A 17,099-nucleotide genomic window follows, 5' to 3' on the forward strand; every position below is an offset into this window, starting at 1 on the left:
AGAGGTTAGACCAGAGGTTAGAGGTTAGACCAGAGGTTAGAGATTAGACCAGAGGTTAGAGGTTAGACCAGAGGTTAGAGATTAGACCAGAGGTTAGAGGTTAGACCAGAGATTAGACGAGAGGTCAGAGGTTAGACAGGGAATTAGTAGCTGGTTGAAATAGAACCTAAACTAGATTAATCTGTGGGCAGATTTTACATCAGGGGTAGAAAACTAGATTCAGCCGTGGGCAGATTTTACATCAGGGGTAGAAAACTAGATTCAGCCGTGGAACCTTTTACATCAGGGGTAGAAAACTAGATTCAGCCGTGGAACCTTTTACATCAGGGGTAGAAAACTAGATTCAGCCGTGGAACCTTTTACATCAGGGGTAGAAAACTAGATTCAGTCGTGGAACCTTTTACATCAGGGGTAGAAAACTAGATTCAGCCGTGGGCAGATTTTACATCAGGGGTAGAAAACTAGATTCAGCCGTGGAACCTTTTACATCAGGGGTAGAAAACTAGATTCAGCCTTGGAACCTTTTATATCAGGGGTAGAAAACTAGATTCAGCCGTGGAACCTTTTATATCAGGGGTAGAAAACTAGATTCAGCCTTGGAACCTTTTATATCAGGGGTAGAAAACTAGATTCAGCCGTGTTTGTAGCTGTGTTTGTGTAGATATGTGTGTGTGTGTGTTTAGCTGTGTGTGTGTGTAGCTGTGTGTGTGTAGCTGTGTGTGTGTGTCTGTCTGTGTGTGTGTAGCTGTGTGTGTGTAGCTGTGTGTGTGTGTCTGTCTGTCTGTCTGTGTGTGTGTGTGTGTGTGTGTGTGTGTGTGTGTGTGTGTGTGTGTGTGTGTGTGTGTGTGTGTGTAGCTGTGTGTGTAGATATGTGTGTGTAGCTGTGTGTGTGTAGATATGTGTGTGTAGCTGTTTGTGTGTAGCTGTGTGTGTGTAGCTGTGGTGTGTGTGTAGCTGTGTGTGTGCTGTGTGTGTGTGGCTGTGTGTGTGTAGCTGTGTGTGTAGCTGTGTGTGTGTAGATGTGGTGTGTGTGTAGCTGTGTGTGTGTAGCTGTGTGTGTGTAGCTGTGTGTGTGTAGCTGTGTGTGTGTAGCTGTGGTGTGTGTGTAGCTGTGTGTGTGTAGCTGTGTGTGTGTAGCTGTGTGTGTGTAGATGTGTGTGTAGCTGTGTGTGTGTAGATATGTGTGTAGCTGTTTGTGTGTAGCTGTGTGTGTGTAGCTGTGGTGTGTGTGTAGCTGTGTGTGTGTAGCTGTGTGTGTGTAGCTGTGTGTGTGTGTGTGTGTGTAGCTGTGTGTGTGTAGCTGTTTGTGTGTAGTGTGTAGCTGTTTGTGTGTAGCTGTGTGTGTGTAGCTGTGTGTGTGTAGCTGTTTGTGTGTAGCTGTGTGTGTGTAGCTGTGTGTAGCTGTTTGTGTGTAGCTGTGTGTGTGTAGATGTGTGTGTGTAGCTGTGTGTGTGTAGCTGTGTGTGTAGCTGTGTGTGTGTAGCTGTTTGTGTGTAGCTGTGTGTGTGTAGCTGTGTGTGTAGCTGTGTGTGTGTAGCTGTGTGTGTGTAGCTGTGTGTGTGTAGCTGTGTGTGTGTGTAGCTGTGTGTGTGTGTGTGTAGCTGTGTGTGTGTGTAGATGTGTGTGTAGCTGTGTGTGTGTGTAGCTGTGTGTGTAGCTGTGTGTGTGTGTGTGTGTGCTGTGTGTGTGTAGCTGTGTGTAGCTGTGTGTGTGTAGCTGTGTGTGTGTAGATGTGTGTGTAGCTGTGTGTGTGTAGCTGTGTGTGTGTAGCTGTGTGTAGCTGTGTGTGTGTAGCTGCGTGTGTGTGTAGATATGTGTGTAGCTGTTTGTGTGTAGCTGTGTGTGTGTAGATGTGTGTGTAGCTGTGTGTGTGTAGCTGTGTGTGTGTAGATATGTGTGTGTAGCTGTGTGTGTGTAGATATGTGTGTGTAGCTGTTTGTGTGTAGCTGTGTGTGTGTAGCTGTGTGTGTGTAGATATGTGTGTGTAGCTGTGTGTGTGTAGATGTGTGTGTAGCTGTTTGTGTGTAGATATGTGTGTGTAGCTGTGTGTGTGTAGATATGTGTGTGTAGCTGTTTGTGTGTAGCTGTGTGTGTGTAGCTGTGTGTGTAGCTGTGTGTGTGTAGCTGTGTGTGTGTAGATGTGTGTGTAGCTGTGTGTGTGTAGCTGTGTGTGTGTAGCTGTGTGTGTGTAGCTGTGTGTAGCTGTGTGTGTGTAGCTGTGTGTGTGTAGATGTGTGTGTAGCTGTGTGTGTAGCTGTGTGTGTGTAGCTGTGTGTGTAGCTGTGTGTGTGTAGCTGTTTGTGTGTAGCTGTGTGTGTGTAGCTGTGTGTGTGTAGCTGTGTGTGTGTAGCTGTGTGTGTGTAGCTGTTTGTGTGTAGCTGTGTGTGTGTAGATGTGTGTGTAGCTGTGTGTGTGTAGCTGTGTGTGTGTAGCTGTGTGTGTGTAGCTGTTTGTGTGTAGCTGTGTGTGTGTAGATGTGTGTAGCTGTGTGTGTGTAGCTGTGTGTGTAGCTGTGTGTGTGTAGCTGTGTGTGTAGCTGTGTGTGTGTAGCTGTGTGTGCTGTAGCTGTGTGTGTGTAGCTGTGTGTGTGCTGTGTAGCTGTGTGTGTAGCTGTGTGTGTGTAGCTGCGTGTGTGTGTAGATATGTGTGTAGCTGTTTGTGTGTAGCTGTGTGTGTGTAGATGTGTGTGTAGCTGTGTGTGTGTGTGCTGTGTGTGTGTAGCTGTGTGTGCGTAGCTGTTTGTGTGTAGCTGTGTGTGTGTAGATGTGTGTGTGGCTGTGTGTGTAGCTGTGTGTGTGTGCTGTGTGTAGCTGTGTGTGTGTGTGTGTGTGTAGTGTGTGTGTGTGTGTAGATATGTGTGTGTGCTGTGTGTGTGTGCTGTGTGTGTGTGTAGATATGTGTGTGTGTGTGTGTGGCTGTGTGTGTGTAGCTGTGTGTGTAGATATGTGTGTGTGTGTGTGTGTGTAGCTGTGTGTGTGTGTAGATATGTGTGTAGCTGCGTGTGTGTAGCTGTGTGTGTGTAGATGTGTGTGTAGCTGTGTGTGTGTAGCTGCGTGTGTGTAGCTGTGTGTAGCTGTGTGTGTGTAGCTGTGTGTGTGTAGCTGTGTGTAGCTGTGTGTAGATATGTGTGTAGCTGTGTGTGTGTAGCTGTGTGTGTGTGTGTAGATATGTGTGTAGCTGTGTGTGTAGTCAAGCATTAAGAGTAAAATCTCTCCTTTCCTCCTTCCCCCTCCCTCTCCATCACCCCTAACCCCAACCAACCATCCCCTCCTCTTGTCTACTCTTCCAAACTCGCACGCACACACACACACACACACACACACACACACACACACACACACACACACACACACACACACACACACACACACACACACACACACACACACAACCCCAAAGTGGCAGAAGTGACTGTTTTGTAGCTTACTGAAGAATTTATGTGGAAAAAGCCACTAGGCTCTTTAACTAGCTGCTGCTCTGCTCTGCTTGGTGGGGGGGGGGGGGGGGGGGGGGGGGGCGACTGGAGAACAGACTTGGTGTTTTTAGGAATAAAACACACACACATTTATAGACACACATACATACAGACACATATGCACCCACACACACACATAGAGACACAGACACATACAGACACATACGCACCCACACACACACATAGAGACACAGACACATACAGAAACATACGCACCCACACACACACATATATAGACACATACACACACATATATAGACCCACACACACACATGGAGACACAGACACATACAGAAACATACGCACCCACACACACACATATATAGACACATACACACCCACACACACACATATATAGACACACACACATACAGACACACACACACCCACACACACACATAGAGACACAGACACATACAGACACATACACACCCACACACACACATAGAGACACAGACACACACACACACACACATAGAGACACAGACACATACAGACACATACACACCCACACACACACATAGAGACACAGACACACACACATATAGACACACATACAGACACACACACACACCCACACACATACATAGAGACACAGACACACACACACACACATACAGACACATACACACCCACACACACACATATATAGACACACACACATACAGACACATACGCACCCACACACACATATATATAGACACACACACATACAGACACATACGCACCCACACACACACATACAGACACATACACACCCACACACACACATAGAGGCACAGACACACACATATATAGACACATACACACCCACACACACATACAGACACATACGCACCCACACACACACATACAGACACATACACACCCACACACACATAGAGACACAGACACACACATATATAGACACACACACATACAGACACATACGCACCCACACACACACATACAGACACATACACACCCACACACACACATAGAGGCACAGACACACACATATATAGACACACATATACAGACACAGACACACACCCCACATAGACACAGACACACATACAGACAGACACACACATATATAGACGACACACACACATACAGACACATACGCACCCACACACACACACACACATTGAAACTAAACTGAGGTCAGACACATACACACCCACACACACACATGGAGGCACAGACACACACACATAGAGACACAGACACACACATATATAGGTCACAATGCACATACAGACACATGAGACACAGACACATACACACCCACACACACATAGTGGTTCCTGTCTTCACGCACCACACACACACATTGTGACACTGTCACACACATATATAGAAGATGTGGTTCCACATACAGACACATACCACCCACACAAGATGTATTCCTGACACACACATACATACAGACACATACACCCCACACACACACATAGAGACACAGACACATCATGGTCCACACACACACATAGAGACACAGACACACACGCACCCACACACACACATAGAGACACAGACACACACGCACCCACACACACACATAGAGACACAGACACACACGCACCCACACACACACATAGAGACACAGACACACACATATATAGACACACACACATACAGACACATACACACCCACACACACACATGGAGGCACAGACACACACATATATAGACACACACACATACAGACACATACGCACCCACACACACACATAGAGACACAGACACATACACACCCACACACACACATAGAGACACAGACACATACAGACACATACACACCCACACACACACATAGAGACACAGACACACACATATATAGACACACACACATACAGACACATACACACCCACACACACACATAGAGACACAGACACATAGAGGTATCATCATGCCCATTGAAACTAAACTGAGGTGCCACACATTCATAATATTTGGGAAATATACAAGACTTCAGTGGTCATGAAGATATTGAAGATGTGGTTTCCTGTCTCAGTCCATCACTGAGACAGCAGCTGGTTCCTGTCTTCAGTGGTCCAATGCCAAGGGAAGATGTGGTTCCTGTCTTCAGTGGTCCATTACCAAGGGAAGATGTGGTTCCTGTCTTCAGTGGTCCAATACCAAGGGACGTTGTGGTTTCTGTCTTCAGTAGTCCAATACCAAGGGAAGATGTGGTTCCTGTCTTCAGTGGTCCAATGCCAAGGGAAGATGTGGTTCCTGTTTTCAGTGGTCCAAGGCCAAGGGAAGATGTGGTTCCTGTCTTCAGTGGTCCATTACCAAGGGAAGATGTGGTTCCTGTCTTCAGTGGTCCAATACCAAGGGAAGATGTGGTTCCTGTCTTCAGTGGTCCATTACCAAGGGAAGATGTGGTTCCTGTCTTCAGTGGTCCATTACCAAGGGAAGATGTGGTTCCTGTCTTCAGTGGTCCATTACCAAGGGAAGATGTGGTTCCTGTCTTCAGTGGTCCAATACCAAGGGAAGATGTGGTTCCTGTCTTCAGTGGTCCATTACCAAGGGAAGATGTGGTTCCTGTCTTCAGTGGTCCAATGCCAAGGGACATTGTGGTTCCTGTCTTCAGTGGTCCAAGGCAAGTTGTGGTTCCTGTCTTCAGTGGTCCAATACCAAGGGAAGATGTGGTTCCTGTCTTCAGTGGTCCAATACCAAGGGAAGATGTGGTTCCTGTCTTCAGTGGTCCAATACCAAGGGAAGATGTGGTTCCTGTCTTCAGTGGTCCATTACCAAGGGAAGATGTGGTTCCTGTCTTCAGTAGTCCAATACAAAGGGAAGATGTGGTTCCTGTCTTCAGTGGTCCAATACCAAGGGAAGATGTGGTTCCTGTCTTCAGTGGTCCAATACCAAGGGAAGATGTGGTTCCTGTCTTCAGTGGTCCAATGCCAAGGGACATTGTGGTTCCTGTCTTCAGTGGTCCAATACCAAGGGAAGATGTGGTTCCTGTCTTCAGTGGTCCAATACCAAGGGAAGATGTGGTTCCTGTCTTCAGTGGTCCAATACCAAGGGAAGATGTGGTTCCTGTCTTCAGTGGTCCATTACCAAGGGAAGATGTGGTTCCTGTCTTCAGTGGTCCAAGGCAAGTTGTGGGTCCTGTCTTCAGTGGTCCATTACCAAGGGAAGTTGTGGTTCCTGTCTTCAGTGGTCCAATACCAAGGGAAGATGTGGTTCCTGTCTTCAGTGCTCCATTACCAAGGGACATTGTGGTTCCTGTCTTCAGTGGTCCAATGCCAAGGGAAGATGTGGTTCCTGTCTTCAGTGGTCCATTACCAAGGGAAGATGTGGTTCCTGTCTTCAGTGGTCCAATGCCAAGGGACATTGTGGTTCCTGTCTTCAGTGGTCCAAGGCAAGTTGTGGTTCCTGTCTTCAGTGGTCCAATACCAAGGGAAGATGTGGTTCCTGTCTTCAGTGGTCCAATACCAAGGGAAGATGTGGTTCCTGTCTTCAGTGGTCCAATACCAAGGGAAGATGTGGTTCCTGTCTTCAGTGGTCCAAGGCAAGTTGTGGTTCCTGTCTTCAGTGGTCCAATACCAAGGGAAGATGTGGTTCCTGTCTTCAGTGGTCCAATACCAAGGGAAGATGTGGTTCCTGTCTTCAGTGGTCCAATACCAAGGGAATATGTGGTTCCTGTCTTCAGTGGTCCAATACCAAGGGAAGATGTGGTTCCTGTCTTCAGTGGTCCAATACAAAGGGAAGATGTGGTTCCTGTCTTCAGTGGTCCAATACCAAGGGACGTTGTGGTTCCTGTCTTCAGTGGTCCAATACCAAGGGAAGATGTGGTTCCTGTCTTCAGTGTTAGCTCTCTGTGTAGATCCAAGGGCCAGTCGTGCTGCTCTGTTCTGAGCCTACTGTAATTTTCCTACGTCCCTCTTTGTGGCACCTGACCACACGACTGAACAGTGGTCCTGGTGAGACAAAACTAGGGCCTGTAGGACCTGCCTTGTTGATAGTTTTGTTAAGAAGGTGGAAACTAGGGCCTGTAGGACCTGCCTTGTTGATAGTGTTGTTAAGAAGGTAGAAACTAGGGCCTGTAGGACCTGCCTTGTTGATAGTGTTGTTAAGGTAGAAACTAGGGCCTGTAGGACCTGCCTTGTTGATAGTGTTGTTAATAAGGTAGGATCTAGGGCCTGTAGGACCTGCCTTGTTGATAGTGTTGTTAATAAGGTAGAAACTAGGACCTGCTTTGTTGATAGTGTTGTTAATAAGGTAGAAACTAGGACCTGCCTTGTTGATAGTGTTGTTAATAAGGTAGGATCTAGGGCCTGTAGGACCTGCCTTGTTGATAGTGCTGTTAAGAAGGTAGAAACTAGGGCCTGTAGGACCTGCCTTGTTGATAGTGTTGTTAAGAAGGTAGAAACTAGGACCTGCTTTGTTGATAGTGTTGTTTAAGAAGGTAGAAACTAGGGCCTGTAGGACCTGCCTTGTTGGTAGTGCTGTTAATAAGGTAGGATCTAGGGCCTGTAGGACCTGCCTTGTTGATAGTGGTGTTAAGAAGGTAGAAACTAGGGCCTGTAGGACCTGCCTTGTTGGTAGTGCTGTTAAGAAAGTAGAAACTAGGGCCTGTAGGACCTGCCTTGTTGATAGTGTTGTTAAGAAGGTAGAAACTAGGTCCTGTAGGACCTGCCTTGTTGATAGTGTTGTTAAGAAGGCAGAAACTAGGGCCTGTAGGACCTGCCTTGTTGATAGTGTTGTTAAGAAGGCAGAAACTAGGGCCTGTAGGACCTGCCTTGATGATAGTGGTGTTAATAAGGTAGGATCTAGGGCCTGTAGGACCTTCCTTGTTGATAGTGTTGTTAATAAGGTAGGATCTAGGGCCTGTAGGACCTGCCTTGTTGATAGTGTTGTTAAAACTTGTTAGGGCCGTGGTTCCGTGGTGGGAACATAAATCAGCGGAAATGTTCAAGAGCGCCACCTATAGTGGTTGATAAAACTCAAACTTTCATTAAAATGGACATACAATGTACTGAATTAAAGCTACACTCGTTGTGAATCTATCCACCGAGTCAGATTTGTAAAATGCTTTTCGGCAAAAGCTTGAGAAGCTATTATCTGATAGCATGTATCCCCCAAAATACAGCAACGTCACCTAACGACAGATTTTGCGATAGCCTGGGGCTAGTCAAAACGCAGAAATAAAATATAAAACATTCATTACCTTTGACGAGCTTCTTTCTTGGCACTCCTAGATGTCCCATAAACATATTTTTGGGTCTTTTTTCGATTAAATCGGTCCATATATAGCCTAGATATCGATCTATGAATACTGTGTGAACAACGGAAAAAAATAGAGTTTTCTAACGTAACGTCATTTTTTTAAATTAAAAAAGTCGACGATAAACTTTCACAAAACACTTCGAAATACTTTTGTAATGCAACTTTAGGTATTAGTACACGTTAATAAGCGATAAAATTGATCAGGAGGCGATGTCAATTCTATAGGTGTCCGTCTGGAAATAATGTCAGGAGAAATCTCAACCAAAACATCCTGTCGGAGACCGGAGGAAATCGGCTCCCTTGTTTCGGTTTGACCAAGAAACAAAGCCGAAGCAAATGACAAGGCTCTAGACATCGTGTGGAAGCTGTAGGTACTGCAACCTCGACCTCATTTAATCCGGTTCACCTTTAACAATTCCTGGAAGTGGCGCATGGATATTTTTTTTCCATTTTCAGTGATCAGATTTTCCTGCACTTTTCGATGAAACGCACGTTCTGTTATAGTCACAGCCGTGATTTAACCAGTTTTAGAAACGTCTGAGTGTTTTCTATCCACACATACTAATCATATGCATATACTATATTCCTGGCATGAATAGCAGGGCGCTGAAATGTTGCGCGATTTTTAACAAAAGCTGCGAAAATTCGCAACTTCCCTAAGAGGTTTTAAGAAGGTAGAAACTAGGACCTGCCTTGTTGATAGTGTCGTTAAGAAGGTAGAAACTAGGACCTGCCTTGTTGATAGTGTTGTTAAGAAGGTAGAAACTAGGACCTGCCTTGTTGATAGTGTTGTTTAAGAAGGTAGAAACTAGGACCTGCCTTGTTGATAGTGTTGTTAAGAAGGCAGAGCAGCGCTTTATTATAGACAGACTTCTACCCATCTTAGCTACTGTTGTATCAACATGTTTTCACCATGACAGTTTTACAATCCAGGGTTACTCCAAGCAGTTCAGTCACCTCAACTTGCTCAATTTCAATTTCCACATTATTCATTACAAGATTTAGTTGAGGTTTATCCTCAGTAGTTTTCTATCCAAGTTGTCAGACCCTGTGGCTTGACATTGTTGATACACCACAATAATTGTTTCAACTATTCTACACTCACTTTTACAGAGTTCTAAATTACAATGCTTGTCTTTCATAATTTGATCAGATATACTTGGATGTGTAGTGTCAGCGTTTGTTGCTGGCATGTCATGCCTTAGTTTGCTAATCTTGCCAATGAGGGAAAGCATCAAAGTAGTTGGCAATATTCAATGAGTTTTTGTGATGAATGAATCTGATTCAATGAATGATGAAGCTGAATTTGCCTTTTTTCTGTTGTTGCCCAAAACTTCATTTAAAAGGTTTAAGCTCCAAAGCTTTTTAATATCTTTTATCTTTGTTTCATAGTCACATGACTTCAGTAGCCAATCGGTTTTAGTCACATGACTTCAGTAGCCAATCGGTTGTGCAGACAGAACTATTTGTCATTCCTTTTGCCTCATCCTTCTCAACCATAAAAAAATGTTTCAATTCCTCATCAATCCACGTGGATTTAACCGTTTCTACAGTCATTTTCTTAATGGCCCGTTAGTAACTGGGATAAGCAATTTCATAGATGTGTCAAGTGCAGCGTCTGGTTGCTCCTCATTACACACACAGACCAGCAGCGTATGGTCGCTCCTCATTACACCACGGACCAGCAGCGTCTGGTAGCTCCTCATTACACAAATTACAGACCACCAGCATCTGGTTGCTCCTCATTACACAGCACAGACCAGCAGCGTCTGGTTGCTCCTCATTACATACCACAGACCAGCAGCGTGGTTGCTCCTCATTACACACCACAGACCAACAGCGTCTGGTTGCTCCTCATTACACACCACAGACCAGCAGCGTCTGGTTGCTCCTCATTACACACCACAGACCAACAGCGTCTGGTGGCTCCTCACACACCACAGACCAGCAGCGTCTGGTTGCTCCTCATTACACACCACAGACCACCAGCATCTGGTTGCTCCTCATTACACAGCACAGACCAGCAGCGTCTGGTTGCTCCTCATTACACACCACAGACCAGCAGCATCTGGTTGCTCCTCATTACACAGCACAGACCAGCAGCGTCTGGTTGCTCCTCATTACACACAGACCAGCAGCATCTGGTTGCCCCTCATTACACACCACAGACCACCAGCATCTGGTTGCTCCTCATTACACAGCACAGACCAGCAGCGTCTGGTTTGCTCCTCATTACACACCACAGACCAGCAGCGTCTGGTTGCTCCTCATTACACACCACAGACCACCAGCATCTGGTTGCTCCTCATTACACAGCACAGACCAGCAGCGTCTGGTTTGCTCCTCATTACACAGCACAGACCAGCAGCGTCTGGTTTATCGTCATTACACACCACAGACCACCAGCATCTGGTTGCTCCTCATTACACAGCACAGACCAACAGCGTCTGGTTGCTCCTCATTACACAGCACAGACCAGCAGCGTCTGGTCGCTGCGTCATTACACACCACAGACCACCAGCATCTGGTTGCTCCTCATTACACACCACAGACCAGCAGCATCTGGTTGCTCCTCATTACACACCACAGACCAACAGCGTCTGGTCGCTCCTCATTACAGCACAGACCAGCAGCATCTGGTTGCTCCTCATTACACACCACAGACCAGCAGCATCGGTTGCTCCTCATTACACACCACAGACCACCAGCATCTGGTTGCTCCTCATTACAGCACAGACCAGCAGCGTCTGGTTGCTCCTCATTACACACCACAGACCAGCAGCATCTGGTTGCCCCTCATTACACAGCACAGACCAACAGCGTCTGGTTGCTCACTCATTACACCCACAGACCAGCAGCGTCTGGTTGCTCCTCATTACACAGGACCACAGCGTCTGGTCGCTCCTCACCAGCAGCATCTGGTTGCTCCTCATTACACAGCACAGACCAGCAGCGTCATTACACAGCACAGACCAGCAGCGTCTGGTTGCTCGTCATTACACAGCACAGACCAGACCAGCAGCATCTGGTTGCTCCTCATTACACACCACAGACCACCAGCATCTGGACACTGGCCTCTACACAGCACAGACCACCAGCATCTGGTTGCTCCTCACACCACAGACCAACAGCGTCTGGTTGCTCCTCATTACACAGCACAGACCAGCAGCGTCTGGTTTTGCTCCTCATTACACACAGCACGGTCGTTTGCTCCTCATTACACACACAGACCAACAGCGTCTGGTTGCCGTCATTACAGCACAGACCAGCAGCATCTGGTTGCTCCTCATTACACCACAGACCACCAGCATCTGGTTCTCTCGTACCACCAATCTGGTTGCTCCTGCCACACAGCACAGACCAGCAGCGTCTGGTGGCTCACTCATTACAGACCAACAGCGTTTGGCCCTCATTACACACCACAGACCACCAGCATCTGGTTGCTCCTCATTACACACCACAGACCAACAGCGTCTGGTTGCCCTCATTACACAGCACAGACCAGCAGCGTCTGGTGGCTCCTCATTACACACCACAGACCACAGCATCTGGTTGCTCCTCATTACACACCACAGACCAGCGTCGCCTCTCCCTCATTACACACCACAGACCAGCAGCGTCTGGTGGCTCCTCTCGTACACACCACAGACCACCAGCGTCTGGTTTGCTCCTCATTACAGCACAGACCAGCAGCGTCTGGTTTAACCCTCGATAATACACACCACAGAACCAGCAGCGTCTGGTTGCTCCTCATTACACACCACAGATAACCAGCGTCCCAATTGCTCCTCATTACACAGCACGAACCAGCAGCATCTGGTTGCCCCTCATTACAGCACAGACCATGGCGTCACCAGTTCGCTCCTCATTACACCACAGACCAACAGCGTCCTGGTCGCTCCTCATTACACACCACGGACCAGCAGCGTCTGGTCGCTCCTCCCTTACACACCACCACGGTCACCCAGCATCTGGTTGCTCCTCATTACACAGCACCAGACCAGCAGCGTCTGGTTGTCTCATTACACCCACAGACCACCAGCATCTGGTTGCTCCTCCATTCACATGGTACAGACCAGCAGCATCTGGTTGCCCCTCATTACACAGCACAGACCAGCAGCATCTGGTTGTCTCATTACACCCACAGACCAACAGCGTCTGGTCAAGCTGCTGCACCACTCATCTGGTTGCTACACACCACGGACCAGCACTGTCTTCTGTTAAGCCACACACGCATAACAGACTACAGCATCTGGTTGCTCCTCATTACACACTCACAGGACTACCAGCATCTGGTTTGTTCCTCATTACAGCCACAGACCAACAGCGTCTGGTTGCTCCTCATTACATTGCACAGACCAGCAGCGTCTGGTCGTCATTACACAGCACAGACCAGCAGTGCCTGGTTGTCCTCATTACACACCACAGACCAGCAGCGTCTGGTTGCCTCATATTGAGCACACAGACTCAGCAGCTGCCTGGTCCTTCCTCATTACACATCATAGACTAGCAGCGTCTGGTCGCTCACATTACACATCACAGACCAGCAGCGTGCGTCATTACACAGCACAGACCAGCAGCATCTGGTCGCTCCTCATTACACACACAGACCAGCGGCAAAGGCGTCATTACACACCACAGACCAGCAGCGTCTGGTTGCTCGTCATTACAGCACAGACCAGCAGCATCTAGTTGCTCCTCATTACACCACAGACCACCAGCATCTGGTTTGCTCCTCATTACACACCACAGACCAACAGCGTCTGGGTTGTCATTACGCTGGAACCAGCAGCGTCTGGTGGCTCCTCATTACACACCACAGACCAACAGCGTCTGGTCGCTCGTCATTACACAGCACAGACCAGCAGCGTCTGGTGGCTCCTCATTACACACCACAGACCAGCAGCGTCTGGTTGCTCCTCATTACACACCACAGACCAGCAGCGTCTGGTTGCTCCTCATTACACACCACAGACCAGCAGCGTCTGGTTGCTCCTCATTACACACCACAGACCAGCAGCGTCTGGTTGCTCCTCATTACACACCACAGACCAGCAGCGTCTGGTCGCTCCTCATTACACACCACAGACCAGCAGCGCCTGGTTGCTCCTCATTACACAGCACAGACCAGCAGCGTCTGGTTGCTCCTCATTACACACCACAGACCAGCAGCGTCTGGTTGCTCCTCATTACACACCACAGACCAGCAGCGTCTGGTTGCTCCTCATTACACAGCACAGACCAGCAGCGTCTGGTTGCTCCTCATTACACACCACAGACCAACAGCGTCTGGTCGCTCCTCATTACACAGCACAGACCAGCAGCATCTGGTTGCTCCTCATTACACACCACAGACCAGCAGCGTCTGGTTGCTCCTCATTACACACCACAGACCAGCAGCGTCTGGTTGCTCCTCATTACACAGCACAGACCAGCAGCGTCTGGTCGCTCCTCATTACACACGCACAGACCAGCAGCGTCTGGTTGCTCCTCATTACACACCACAGACCACCAGCGTCTGGTTGCTCCTCATTACACACCACAGACCAACAGCGTGCCTGGTTGCTCCTCATTACACAGCACAGACCAGCAGCGTCTGGTCGCTCCTCATTACACACCACAGACCAGCAGCGTCTGGTCGCTCCTCATTACACAGCACAGACCAGCAGCGTCTGGTTGCTCCTCATTACACACACAGACCAGCAGCGTCTGGTCGCTCTCATTACACACACAGACCAGCAGCGTCTGGTCGCTCCTCATTACACAGCACAGACCAGCAGCGCCTGGTTGCTCCTCATTACACAGCACAGACCAGCAGCGTCTGGTCGCTCCTCATTACACACCACAGACCAGCAGCGTCTGGTTGCTCCTCATTACACAGCACAGACCAGCAGCGCTCTGGTCGCTCCTCATTACACACGCACAGACCAGCAGCGTCTGGTTGCTCCTCATTACACAGCACAGACCAGCAGCGTCTGGTCGCTCCTCATTACACACCACAGACCAGCAGCGTCTGGTTGCTCCTCATTACACACACAGACCAGCAGCGTCTGGTCGCTCCTCATTACACAGCACAGACCAGCAGCGTCTGGTCGCTCCTCATTACACACCACAGACCAGCAGCGTCTGGTTGCTCCTCATTACACACCACAGACCAGCAGCATCTGGTTGCTCCTCATTACACAGCACAGACCAGCAGCGTCTGGTTGCTCCTCATTACACACCACAGACCAGCAGCGTCTGGTCGCTCCTCATTACACACCACAGACCAGCAGCGTCTGGTCGCTCCTCATTACACACCACAGACCAGCAGCGTCTGGTTGCTCCTCATTACACAGCACAGACCAGCAGCGTCTGGTTGCTCCTCATTACACACCACAGACCAGCAGCGTCTGGTCGCTCCTCATTACACACCACAGACCAGCAGCGTCTGGTTGCTCCTCATTACACACCACAGACCAGCAGCGTCTGGTTGCTCCTCATTACACACCACAGACCAACAGCGTCTGGTCGCTCCTCATTACACAGCACAGACCAGCAGCATCTGGTTGCTCGTCATTACACACCACAGACCAGCAGCGTCTGGTTGCTCCTCATTACACAGCACAGACCAGCAGCATCTGGTTGCTCCTCATTACACACCACAGACCACCAGCATCTGGTTGCTCCTCATTACACACCACAGACCAACAGCGTCTGGTTGCTCCTCATTACACAGCACAGACCAGCAGCGTCTGGTCGCTCCTCATTACACAGCACAGACCAGCAGCGTCTGGTCGCTCCTCATTACACAGCACAGACCAGCAGCGCTCTGGTCGCTCCTCATTACACAGCACAGACCAGCAGCGTCTGGTCGCTCCTCATTACACAGCACAGACCAGCAGCGTCTGGTCGCTCCTCATTACACAGCACAGACCAGCAGCGCTCTGGTCGCTCCTCATTACACAGCACAGACCAGCAGCGCTCTGGTCGCTCCTCATTACACACCACAGACCAGCAGCGTCTGGTCGCTCCTCATTACACACCACAGACCAGCAGCGTCTGGTTGCTCCTCATTACACAGCACAGACCAGCAGCGTCTGGTCGCTCCTCATTACACAGCACAGACCAGCAGCGTCTGGTCGCTCCTCATTACACAGCACAGACCAGCAGCGTCTGGTCGCTCCTCATTACACACCACAGACCAGCAGCGTCTGGTTGCTCCTCATTACACAGCACAGACCAGCAGCGTCTGGTCGCTCCTCATTACACACCACAGACCAGCAGCGTCTGGTTGCTCTCATTACACACGCACAGACTATCAGCGTCTAGTGGCTCCTCATTACACACCACAGACCAGCAGCGTCTGGTTGCTCCTCATTACACAGCACAGACCAGCAGCGTCTGGTTGCTCCTCATTACACACACACAGACCAGCAGCATCTGGTTGCTCCTCATTACACACCACAGACCAGCAGCGTCTGGTTGCTCCTCATTACACAGCACAGACCAGCAGCGTCTGGTCGCTCCTCATTACACACCACAGACCAGCAGCGTCTGGTCGCTCCTCATTACACCACAGACCAGCAGCGTCTGGTGCTCCTCATTACACAGCACAGACGCAGCGTCTGGTCGCTCCTCATTACACAGCACAGACCAGCAGCGTCTGGTCGCTCCTCATTACACAGCACAGACCAACAGCGTCTGGTCGCTCCTCATTACACAGCACAGACCAGCAGCGTCTGGTTGCTCCTCATTACACACCACAGACCAGCAGCGTCTGGTCGCTCCTCATTACACAGCACAGACCAGCAGCGTCTGGTCGCTCCTCATTACACATCACAGACCAGCAGCGTCTGGTCGCTCCTCATTACACACCACAGACCAGCAGCGTCTGGTCGGCTCCTCATTACACACCACAGACCAGCAGCGTCTGGTTGCTCCTCATTACACAGCACAGACCAGCAGCGCTCTGGTCAGCTCCTCATTACACACCACAGACCAGCAGCGTCTGGTCGCTCCTCATTACACAGCACAGACCAGCAGCGTCTGGTCGCTCTCATCATTACACACCACAGACTCAGCAGCGTCTGGTTGCTCCTCATTACACAGCACAGACCAGCAGCGCTCTGGTCGCTCCCTCATTACACACCACAGACCAGCAGCGCTCTGGTCGCTCCTCATTACACACCACAGACCAGCAGCGCTCTGGTCGCTCCTCATTACACACCACAGACCAGCAGCGTTCTGGTTGCTCCTCATTACACACCACAGACCAGCAGCGTCTGGTCGCTCCTCATTACACAACCACAGACCAGCAGCGCTCTGGTCGCTCCTCATTACACACCACAGACCAGCAGCTCTGTCGCTCTCACAGCACAGACCAGCAGCGTCTGGTCGCTCTCATTACACACAGAC

At 49.2% G+C, this 17,099-nt stretch overlaps 1 pseudogene; it reads left to right on the forward strand.

Moving 5' to 3' along the window:
* The first annotated feature begins 6,500 nt into the window (after positions 1-6,500).
* LOC135560310 (uncharacterized protein K02A2.6-like) overlaps positions 6,501-17,099 on the forward strand; it is a 15,883-nt pseudogene continuing 5,284 nt past the window's right edge.

This window comes from Oncorhynchus nerka, linkage group LG15 (assembly GCF_034236695.1).
Source record: "Oncorhynchus nerka isolate Pitt River linkage group LG15, Oner_Uvic_2.0, whole genome shotgun sequence".
Classification (NCBI taxonomy): domain Eukaryota; kingdom Metazoa; phylum Chordata; class Actinopteri; order Salmoniformes; family Salmonidae; genus Oncorhynchus; species Oncorhynchus nerka.